Here is a 13,293-nt window from a genome sequence, read left to right as displayed (position 1 = left end):
CAAAGTGAAAAAAAAAATTTTTACTATAAAACCAAATTTTTTCAAAAATAAGAACTTTGAACCGGTCAAACTTACAGATCATATAAACAATACATATATAAAGTAAATGGTAAAGCGCTAACGAATAATTTTATTTGGGTTGCTAAATAGGGGGAGATTTTCACAATTTTTTTACCAAAAAAAGGGCCCAACTTTATTTTGAATGTAACTTTCTTAGTTCTGATGATAAAAACTGTTATAAAAAATAAACATAAGGTTTTTTTTTAAGTTTTAATGAGTTTTCTCCGAAAAGTGTTTCATTTTTTGGTTGTTTCACGTTGAAATATTTAATTGGAATTGGACGAATAAGATCAATTTTTCATGAGCTACAACTTTGCGTTTACTGTGTCGATAGACTTCATGAATACAGAATACACCATTTTTTTTTTGTTTTTTGAGTTGTTGGCGAAAAACCGCCTGAAAACGTATTTTTGTTGTTGAAAAATAAACAATTTTACTCCCAAATAACTCGAATAGTATTGACTTAGATGAAAACTCTATAGACAAAAGTTGCTTAAAATTATTAATCAATTTATCCATTTCTGGACTGATTTTAAACGTAGGTTTTTCACCCTCAAAAAAGGGGTGACTTTCACCCCCCAAGTAAAAGTAACCAACGGCATAAGCCTAACTTTGAAGTGGAGTGTAAGTAGAACCTAAATCCAAATTGTCAAGCACATCCGTCGGATGCTGGTAATTACACTCCAAAACGGTCATTTACTGGGCTACTAGTGTATTCATGCACTATTTATGACAACTTACATTTTTCATCTTTATTGGTATAGAATAAAATAGAACAATAATAAATGATTACATTATTACATAGTATTATTCTATGAGATGAACAACTTTCTTCGTGCACTACTATCAGCTAATATATCTACAGTTTTATTAATACATATCTATCTGATGGGCAACTTCATTTTCAATACTACACTGCTTAAAAAACGTTGCGTATGTATGGGTAAAATAATATAGCAATAACACATTTTACATATATTAGACGACAAGATGGGGCCCCTGACATATTGGGGCCCCCCACAAGCTTCATGCTGCGGGGGCCTCTGTTACGCCCTCTGGGCACCACATGATAGGGTTTTCCTGACCACATGATAGTAACAGTTTTCATGCCCACAATTTAATGTCTTTATTATCTTTTAAGACAAACATCTAGTAAAGGGGGCCTCCTAAGGGCAAAGAAACTTGGTGGTGGAACGATAAACTACAACACAAGGTTAAGGGAAAGAAAGGGGTGTGACAGGTTTAAAGGAGATAAGGATAAGGAAATATACAAGGAAACAAAACGCACTGTAGCTACTGCTAGAAAAGATCGTCTGCACATCTGTATGAAGGGTTGGAAATACCCGAAGGGATGAAAAGATTATACAGCATAAGGGACAACTCATCAAAGGACTTTAATCACATGCGGCAGATTAAGAGTTAGAATCCGATAATGAAATAAAGCAAAGATATAACGAGGGATGATGTTGTCGAGGCATTAAATAGGATGATAATGATGGGGCATTAAGACCTGATGGAATACCTGTGGAGGTTTGAAGAATCTAGGAGAGGAAGGGATTTATGTTTTGTGTAGCATATATGAGAAAGAAAGGATGCTCAATGCATGGAGGGAGAACGTGATGGTATAGTATATGGTATCCCTGTATAAAGATAAAGGGGATATTCAAGACTGTAAGAGCTTCTTCTTCTTTTTGTGTAGACATGACTCTGTCTGTTTTTTCAATGTGCCTCTAGTAAGTTGTCGTTCCATCGTTTTCGTGGTCTTCCCACTGATCGTCTTCCTATTGGAGAACCATTTCTCACTTTCCTTACTACTCTATTTGTTGTCATTCGGCTTATGTGGTCATTCCATTCTATTCTTCTGTTTCTGACCCAGTTATTAATGTTATCCACCTTGCAGCTCCGTCGTATATCTGTACTTCTAGCTTTGTCCCATAGTCTTACCATCGATTTTTCGAAGGGTTTTCATCTCAGCTGTTTCGAGCAATCTTTTTGTCCTCTCTGTGTCGGGTCGTGTTTCTGCCGCGTATGTCATTATTGGCATGATGACTGTTTTGTAAATTCTGCATTTCATTTCTTTTCTGATATTTTTATTTCTCCATATTGTGTCATTCAGGCAACCTGCGGCTGTGTTTGCCTAGATATTTAAACTCCCATCACTTGTTCTATTATCTGACCTTGCAGCTCCAATTTACATCTATTGGATTTGCTGTTATAACCATACATTTTGTCTTTTTTAGGGAAATTAACATGTTAAATTTTGGAATCGTCTTCACTTTGAGAGATTAGTATATTGCATCGTCTGCATAGCAGATTATTTTAAGTTGTATTTCTCCCATTTGGTATCCTTTTTTAGTTCTTATTTTTTTTATTATTTCATCCATGATCAGGTTGAATAATAAAAGACTCAGAAATCCCTATGTATTATCCCATTGCCGGCTTCAATTGGGTCAGTTAGTTCATCTCCCACTTTTACCAGTGGCGGCTGGTCAGGGTCGGCAGTGCCGACCCACACATTTATGGACACATTATAGATTTTTTTAAATATTTCATTTAATTAGAGTTGATGATATTCGTTTCTGTGAAATAAAAAAATAATCTGTGAGATAATACAGACTATATTTTATTCATTGTTTTTAAAAGAATTCAACCGATCCCATTCGTTAAGTGATCCCTATGCGCTATGCGTAAGAGACTTTTCAAAAATGATCCTATAGCCATGCACCCAATTGCGATTGTGTGTTTTCGGCAAGCCGTCCCCAGATTGAAGATTTGCTTGTAATAAGAAGCTATGGAATATTAGCCGATAGGCAACCAATTATAAATTTTCCGTATTTATTTGAATGGCAAGTACGGCAGAAACCAATCTGCCGAACGGTGATCTGCAAACTATAGCAAGGCCGTATCTAGCCACGTACATACCTCCTTGCTATCGCGCCCGGGATAAAATTATGAAATAGGTAAGTAGGTAGTTTTACGTCGTTTAATGATTGAAAATTGATATTGTAATTTTTTTTAAGTTGTTAGGAATTACCATTTGGGTGACAGGATGAATCGGGAGGATTCGTTACATAAAGTTAATTATAGAAAACAAATAAAATTATTTAACAAATTTTCTAATTTACTTTCTGACTCGAAGATATTTAGCGGCGTACCCAAAAAAAGCACATTCCACATTCGGTGGAAGTAGACGAAACTACTGATAGAGGTAACATGCCATTCACAAGTATTATATCAATTGTCCTTCGATACGTGTTACGTTTAATATTTATGAGAGGTTTTTAGGTTTTCAGACGTGAGTAGAAGCCATAAAAGACAGAATATATTTTCGGTGTTTTAAAGGATATATTAAAATTTTTTGATATCAAAAATAAATTGGTAAGGCAAATTTATGACGGCGCTGCCTTGATGTCCGGTAAATTGTATGGTCTCCAGGCAAAAGTTAAAACTATTGCACCAGGCAAAACTATTATTTACTCACTGTTATAAGTCATTGACCTCTATGACGATTCAAAATTTAAAAGTTACGCCAAAGAATTTTCAAAATATCTATTAGACTCATTAAAAATTATCCATCATTCTTTAATCAAATAAAATAAGAAAATGGATTAACAGGTTTATATGCTGATCCAAATATTTTCGGAAGGTGGGATAAGTTACAAAATATGTATAATTTTATATATTGCAATTCATTAGGTACAACAAACTGTTCCCGAAATTAATAAATTATTGTGCTCAAATGTGTGCAAATTCTGCCTCAAATGAACGGGATTTCTCTTGTCTCAAAAGAGTCAAAACGTATTGTCGAAACACCATGAAACAAGAGAGAATGTCAAACTTATCTCAAATTTCAAATGTCAATAGAGAAAAACTTCTAAAATCTCTCCAAAGCAATAATAAATTTTACAATGACGTTATAACCCATTTTGCTCTTTCGAAACAACATAGACTAAATATACTTAATTTATAAACAGGTTTAGGTTCTAAATTTATAGGAAAAAACAAAAAAAAAACGGAACAAAATAAAAAATAAAAATCTATGAAATTGAAGCCTTTTAATTAGATGGCATACCTATCTGAGGAGACAAAACCTTGCGGACCCTGTCCCTAAAGCCACGAGCCGCCACTGACTTTTACTTGTTGTGTTGTTCTGGAAGATATTTTTGATCGTTTTAATTATTCCTAGAGATATATACTCAACAGAGGTACCTCTAGGAATAATTAAAACTGTAAGAACTATAGAGGAATAAAGTTATAAGATAGAAGAGAACAGTAGAGCGAAGTTTAAAGAGAGAAACATTGATAGGAGAAGAACAGTTTGGGTTTATGCGAGGAACGAAGACAACGGATGTCTTATTGGCTTTGAGGCAGTTGATAGAGAAATACGGTGAGAACAAAAGAGAGCTACATTTGGCATTTACAGACCTTGAGAAGGTGTACGCCAGAGTTCCTAGACAAAAGCTATGGAGATGTATGAGAGAACAATGGGTTCCTGAGAAGTACTATGGCTACTATGATACTGTACCTCCCACATAACAATGATGTTCGCATCATGTTCTAAGCATATCCTACCAACATTCGTCGAAGTATATCCTTTTTAGTATATGCGTAGTACAAGCATAGCATGTACCATAAAAAACATTCTAAATTTCATGTTCTTTGCATGTGCCTCAAAGAATATTCTTGCACCGAATATACTGAGCACATTCGGGTACGTAGTATCTCGGAATGTTCGTAAAAGTTTATTCTTAGAATATACCTTAATCGAATATTCTTAGTATATGCGTAAGTATATGCAAAAGTATATGCTTAACACATACTTGTATATACTTTTAAAATATCTTAAAAAGAATATATTGTATGTACCTATAGGAAGAAGAATAATGTTAGCCTATAGATTATCAACTTCGCGTTAAGAATAATTAATCAAATTTATGTATTTTGGTAGGTACTAGTGAACTATCTAATTCATTTTTTTAACCGTTTTAATTGTATGGTAAAAAGTTTAAAACTTAATTCTATTGAAGAAAAATGAGAAATTCTCGTTTCGTTTTCAGTTGAAATGAATATACCATTTTGATTTGAGTTTATACCATAAGTATTTTTACCTATAATTTTCGGGAATCCGGAAACGGCCATTCATTGTCATTCTGACCCTTGCAGTGCATTTTATACCTGCACAAGGGAAGGGGGTAGGTAACAAAAGAGCAAAATATGAAAATAGTTTCCAGTACAGTTATGCATTTATGTCTACGCTGTTAGGTAGGACCAAGTATTTCTAGCTACAAGGACTAAAACATTTTTAAGAACATAAAAAGCAGTTTGAAAATAATAAATTGATATTGGTACTTCAATATTTCCTAAATACCTAGTAAGTAAAAGTATGTATAATGTATATAGATACCTATAAATTTTAGTAATTTACATACATATTATATATATTTGGCTATTATATAATTATATAAGCAGCATTTTTATTTTGATGTGCACATAATAACTAAATATAACTTATATTTTATATATAGGCTACTTACCCATATAATATTTATTATACATAGGTACCTATATAACTAACTAAAGTTTATATATTTTATACTTACTTTTTACGTAATATTGTAGAATGTAATAACTACATTCTCATATGCAATTAGAATATGTAAATACAATATATTAGTAGAACCAAAGAATACTTAGTATTCTTTGGTAGAACCTATAGGATGAGATTGGGTGATGTTGAAAACATACTTCTGCGAAATACAGCACATCCTTGGAATATTCTTCCCATATACTAAAAATATGTGCGATAGTACATTCTAAGTATATACATAGAAGGTATATAGCACTTCCTTGGAATATTCTTCCCATATACTAAAAATATGTGCGATAGTACATTCTAAGTATATAACTAGAAGGTATATAGCACTTCCTTGGAATATTCTTCCCATATACTAAAAATATGTGCGATAGTACATTCTAAGTATATAAATAGAAGGTTTATAGCACCTCCTTAGAATCTTCTAAAAAGTATGTTCTTGGTATATACTGAAAAGAAGTGCGGTAGTACATTCTAAGTATATACATAGAACGTTTAAGTACTGTAATGTAGTATATACTCAGTATATGCTCTGCACATTCGCAATGGTAATTACGCATATTCTAAGTATATACTTTTTCTGAAAAGTATGTTCTATGAATCTACTAAGAACATGAAATTGTTATGTGGGCTACAAGTACCATTATACCCGTATACCATTACCAACGAAAACTTTGAATTGAAAATAATCTTTATTCCTTTGTAATAAGACAGATGCTGCGCCACTGTCTTTATGGTATCCAATAAACCGGAGGTAAAGAAAATACAAGTTTGTAGTTTGTGCATTATTTCAACGAAACCGTTCGTCCTATTGTTAGTAAAATAGTTGGAGATCTTGAATCATTCCGGAACACCTTTTTTGATGAATTAATCACCTATGTTCATCGGCATTTCCGGGATCAAAGACAAACTTGCGAATTCGGAAAATGTCAGTAATTTTAAACGATTCGATGTCCACGGTGAACTTGATTTAATTAATCGTCGTTTTTAAGACGATGCAAAAGGTAAACATTATATAAATCGACGCATGATCTCTATGGAAATAATAAACAGGGCCGCGCCGTCCATAAGGGCGGAGAGGGGCGGTGCCCCCCGGCGCCGAAGTACAAAGGTGCCGGCAGGTGCCGAAAAAAAATTTGACAATACCGAAATTACCAGAAATATTAATATTTTATTATCTTGTGAAATTGAAAATTTACCAATCGTAGGTAGATATAAAAATAGCAGTTATTACCTATTACTTTGATACCTAAGTGTACGAACGGTTATTTCTTTCGAAGGCCAACGGAGCAAAATGAAAACATTTTGACACATGTCAAAATTTTCAATGTGTTTTAAATGTATTCATTTTTTTTTCGAATCCTTAGAAAACTAATAAATATTTTTGAAAATTTAAACGCAGAATGAAAGATTACATTATTACCGAGGGTCGCAAATCTCTGAAAATTTCTATAATGTTAATTTTAATAAGTTACAGGGGTGAAAATAAAAGGAAAAATTTAGTGTGATTTTAATTGCAAATATTTCATTCAAAAGAAACTTTTTATTTATTCTAAGGGACTTTCGGCCCTCGGTAATAAAGTAGTCTTTCATTCTGCATTTAAATTTTTCCAAAATACTGATTAGTTTTCTCAGGATTCGAAAAAAATGAATACATTTAAAACACATTAAACATTTTGACATGGTCGATATTTAGCATTTTGCTCCGTTCCCCTTAAACTGAACTATTACTCCATTCACTTACGGTAAAATATTGCAAAACCTCTGAACTTTAAAGAACCGCTTGGATTAACATGAAATTTGGCACACACGTAGCTAACAAGTCAAAGAAGAAAATGATATTGTGTCGACGTGTGCTTTAACCCTAGGGGAGTACCACTCCTTCACGGGGGGAAAATATACTTACGTTAAAAATAAGTCCGGAAGTGGATAAACTGACGAATTGTAAGTAACTATAAAGTTAAGTTGTTCTATAAAGTTTTTATATTGCTTAAGTCAATATCTACTTTTCGAGTTATTTGCGAGTGAATATGTTCACTTTTCAATAAAAAAAGCACGTTTTTAGACAGTTTTTCGTCTTCCACCGTTTTTTACCGACAAATTACTCAAAAAGTATAGCGAAAATATATTCTTAGGAAAAATTTTGAAAAAATGCATTTTTTCAATACATTTTTTTTATTATTTAAAACCAATTTTTTTAAAAATAAGCAGTTTTAAATGGTGAAACTTCCAGATATATACATAAGTGAAGTAAATTGTAAAGCTGTAACAATTAATTTCATTTGGGATGCTAATTAAGCGGATTTTTTACTAAAAAAAAGGGACCAACTTTATTTTCAGCGTTACCGGCTTACTTTTGCTACTAGAAACTTTTTGAAAAAAACAAAAATAAAGCTTTTTCTAAAGACTTTAAAAGAAATTGTCATGATTTTAGCCCGAAAAGTGCTTAATTTTTTGGTTATTTCACGTTGAAATGTTCGATATCTAATTTGACGAATAAGAACCCACTTTACTCGAGCTACAACTCTTCCTCTACTAGATCTACTGACTTCATGCCTGCACAAGTTTTTTAAAATTTTTTTAAAAGCTCTATTTTTGCTAAAGAACATTTTTTTCAATAAAATACACAATTTTTGTGTTATTTGCGAAAAACTCTCTAAAACCATGGTTTTTATGTCGAAAAATGAACGCAACTCATGCTCATGCGCGACATACTCACTCGCAAATAAATGGAAAAATATTGACTTAGTAGAAAAAACTGTATATTATTATGGGACAAAAGTTGCTTAGAATTAGTCAGTTTATCCACTTCCGCACTTAATTTTAACGTATATTTTTCAACCCCGACGACGCAATATCAATTTTTTCTTTGTTATAAAATCGGATAAACGAAGCAGAGATCGACCACCAACGTGCTGGAGTGATGATGTAAAGGGAACTGCCGGGAACTGGATAGCTGGTAGCTCAAGATAGGGAGACATGGAGAAACTTAGAGGAGACCTATGTTCAGCAGTGGACGATAACGATTAGACTATGATGATGATACTTTCCTAACACATAAAAATAGTTTGTATTTATACCGTATAACGATCCACTAACTAAGCTACAAAAAATACTTAAAAAGGAAGGAGGAAAGGGGCGCCTAAGATTATTTGGGCATCTTGGATATTAAAGCACCCTAATATGTTTGTGTAGATTTTGGCGTTCGATCCGACCATCACTTGTGACATCGTTGCCGTATCCTCTATTTTTTCATATTATCACGTTACAATTTTTGTGATATTATACACGACCGTGACACCCTCAAAAAAACGCTTAGTTTTCGAGATACTGACCACAGAGATATGAATGGCTAATTTTATTCATACTTTATATTTTCGAGGGTGCTGAAAACGAAAATGAAGTTTATTTTGAATTTTATGTGGGGGGACATTGTCAAAATCGCAATTTTAACCTAAAAATAAAAAAAAAGAAATCACGTTTTTTTGCGTTTACCTCGCTACAACTCTGTTCCATTTTAATATTTTTTTCTGAATTTTTTACACTATATATCTGTAACAATTCTGAAGACAAAGGTATCTGCCTCAAGTTTTTATTCTTATCATGATAAAGGTTATGAATTTTTCAAAGAAAAAGGTGCGGATTTGTGCATTGCAAAGTTTAATCGCAAAAGTTGTGTGACGAAGTTTAAAATTTAGCTTCTCAATCACGTTTATTTTAAAGTAAAGAGTACAAAGAAGTTTTCTGGTAAGTTTTAGATTAAAATGTTTTATAGAAAAAAAAATGGTGCAACTTTTAATGTCAACATTAGAAATCCCCAATATAACGCTTATTTTTTGGAGGACAGACAATCTAGGTCTAATTTCTCACATTTAGTACTATCCTTGGATTATAAGCTTTCATTTGACACCTAATTTGTACCTAGTATAATGACGGAGAAGTAAACGTTATTATTCTATTATTCTTGTAGGTACATTTAACATTGATTGAAATTATGAAAGAAATATATAGAAAACAGCATGGCAACACTGTGACGCACAAACATAAAATTTCAGCCACATTGAGCTGTGCGTTACATAGGGTGCTTTAATATCCAAGATGTCCGATTATTTGCCCCGGGGAGCTTGAAAGCCTTGTCGCGGCCCTGATAATAAACACAATAAAAATAAGAAAATTATATCTGGGACACGTAATAAGGGCTTAACGGTACGAAATGCTAAAATCCCTGATAATACAGGGAAAGATAAGAGGAGAAAGGAGTTCCCATAGGAAGAAGGAGAGTGTCATGGTTGAAAAATTTAGGATATTGGTTTGAATGCAGTTCTATAGGACACTTCAACGCAGCGGTAGAGAGAGTAATGATAGTGATAATGATACCTAAATTCCGACTGGGAGAAGGTACTTAACGAAGAAGATAGAACAGTTTGTGCGTTAATTCAATAAAACGACATTATGTATTTCGTCCTATTGTTAGTCAAATAGTTGTAAGTCTTGAATCATTCCGGAACACCTTTTTTGATGAATTAATCATCTACGGTCATCGGCATTTCCGGGATCAAAGACAAACGTTCGAATTCGGAGAATGTCGTAATGATTTTAAATCAAGCATATAACAAAAAGATTTATGTGCTGTGATTTTAAATTATTCGACGTCCACGCTGTCACGCTGAGTTCGATTTAATTAATTCATCGTCGTTTTTCGGATGGTGCCAAAAGTTGAAAAATAACGTAATCGATGAATGAATGATCTATGAAATTGGCATGTACTTAGATAAGTTACTATGAGGATCTTGAGGGTTGTATATCATAAAGGCGCAACTTATAATAAAAAAATGCTCCGTGTAACATATCGCTCGTCCGGAAGAAAAGTAACACAACCCAAAAAAATGCATTATTCCAGTTATCTTGTTAAATTTACTCCAAATATCCTATATTTTTACCAGGAAAAGTGTCACATATATTATAGATATTTACTTCCAACTTGTAAGATGGCGGTAGTGTCGGTAGTATGTAGTAATCACACATTTGAGTTTTGCTCTGACGTTTCGTTATTTATCACGTAAACCGTTGTATCTCTTTCGAAAAGTGTCCTAGGTATTTTTCGGTCCATAATATTTAAAAAAAAAGACCTTCTCCAATGATATAAAAAAACTTATACTGAAATGATGGCATCTCCTGAGGTAAAATGTACCGGAAGTAAAATGAGCCTCCGTTCGGATTTCCGGGGGAGGACTATCTCAGAAGGAACACCATTGCAGGTTAGAAAAATCAAGATAGGGTCGTGGAATCTTGGTAGTCTTACAGGTAAGAGTCTGGAGTTAGTGGATACGCTCAAACGAAGAAGAGTTCAAATTGCTTGTATTCAAGAAACTAGGTGGAAAGGTCAAAGGGCGAAAGAACTAGGTGAAGGATACAAATTGTGGTATGTAGGGAGTAGTAACACTAGAAATGGAGTTGGTATAACTGCTGATAGTGAAATGAAAGATAACGTAGTATAAGTTGTAAGAACGAGTGATAGAATGATGTCAGTGAAATTTGTAATTGATAAAGAGGTATTGAATGTTGTGTGTGTGTATGCTCCCCAAACAGGTCTGGGTGAGAATGAAAGAAGAGCTTTCTATGATCAATTAGGAGACGTACTGAGTGATATTCCAGCAGAGGAGAAAGTTATAATAGGAGGTGATTTCAATGCACATGTGGGCCAAACTAAGACAGGATATGAAACAATACATGGGGGATTAGGCTTTGGAACTAGAAATGAAGCTGGAGATAACATGCTTCAATTAGCAACAGCATTTGATATGGCGATTGTTAAAACATTCTTTAAAAAGAGAGAAACTCAACTTATTACCTACAAAAGTGGACAACATCAATCCCAAATAGACTACTTCATGATAAGGAAAGAAGACATACGTGAATGCAAGGACTGCAAGGTAATAGCTAGTGAGACAGTAAGCCAACAACATAAGCTGCTTGTTCTGGACATCGAAGTAAAAAGCGAAACTAAGCAAAAACATCGGAGAGGACCACAAAAAATCAAGTGGTGGCTGCTAAAAGATGAGAAAGAAGGTCTATTCAGGAGAAGAATAGCAGAAAAAATATGTTGGAACATGAAAAGAAGCCCTAATACAATTTCGAGAAAAATGGAGAGTAGTATTAGAGAGACTGCTATTGAAATACTTGGAAAAACGTCAGGAAAAAAGTTTGAGGATAAAGAGACTTGGTGGTGGTCAAACGAAGTACAAGGAAAAATAAAAGAGAAGAGAAAATTATATAAAAAGTGTCAAGAAACCAGATCCAACACAGATCTTCAAAACTATATGGTGGCGAAAAAGGAAGCGAAAGTAGCAGTAGCAAAAGCCAAAGCAGAAGCGTATTCAAACCTATACGATCAACTTGATACCAGGGAAGGCGAAACGAAGATATATAAAATAGCCAAACAGAGAGCAAAGAAAGCAAAAGATTTTAATCAGATTAGATGTATTCGAGATGAAAATAATAAAATACTAGTTCACGAAAGGGATGTCAAAAAGAGATGGAGAAAGTACTTTGACAAATGAAGAATTTGACAGACAGTCTGTAGAGTCAACGGAGACAGTAACAGCAATGGTCACCAAAATTACAAACGAGGAAGTGGCCCAAGCGCTTCAAAAAATAAAGAAAGGAAAAGCAGTAGGACCAGATGATATTCCTGGGGAAGTATGGAGAGCATTGGGAGAGACAGGAACAAGGTGGCTAGCAGGTCTATTTAATAGAATTATGGAAGTTGGACAAATGCCAGACGAATGGAGAAACAGTATACTGGTACCTGTATACAAAAACAAGGGAGATATACAACAATGTACAAACTACAGGGCTATAAGACGGATACGTGAAGAGACCGAAATATCCGAGAATCAATTTGGCTTTATGCAGGGTAGATCAACAACAGATGCAATTTTCATTATAAGGCAGTTGATGGAAAAATACAGGAGTAAAGAAACAAACGCTCATATGGTATTCATTGATCTTGAGAAAGCATATGATAGAGTTCCTCGAGAGATTCTGTGGTGGGCACTCAATAAGAAAGGAGTCCCTGGTGAATATGTAAAGATTGTGAGGGATATGTATGAGGGAGTAACGACTAGTGTTAGGACAGGTGTGGGAGAGACTGATAAATTTCATGTGAAAGTAGGATTGCACCAAGGCTCTGTGCTTAGTCCGTATTTTATTCTCATTAGTTTTGGACCAGATAACAGCGAAACTACAGGGTAACATTCCATGGTGCTTAATGTATGCTGATGATGTCGTGTTAGTAGGAAATAGTGAAAGAGACTTAGAACAAAAACTGGAACAGTGGAGACAAGCTCTGGAGGAAAAAGGTTTAAAACTTAGTAGGACAAAAACAGAGTATTTGGAATGTTCATTTAAAGATGGAGCTACTACAAATAAAATGGTATCTTTGGATGGTGAAATGATTGTGAAAAGCAATAGTTTTAAGTACCTTGGATCGGTATTACAGAGTAATGGAGAAATAGATGGAGATGCATGCAGTAGAATTAGGGCTGGATGGATGAAGTGGAAAGAAGCGAGTGGTGTGTTGTGTGGAAGAAAAATTCCAATGAAGCTGAAGGGAAAATTCTATAAAACAGCCATAAGAC

Source organism: Diabrotica virgifera, chromosome 8 (genome assembly GCF_917563875.1).
Source record: "Diabrotica virgifera virgifera chromosome 8, PGI_DIABVI_V3a".
In the NCBI taxonomy this organism is placed as follows: Eukaryota; Metazoa; Arthropoda; class Insecta; order Coleoptera; family Chrysomelidae; genus Diabrotica; species Diabrotica virgifera.
This window is presented reverse-complemented; position numbering follows the sequence as displayed.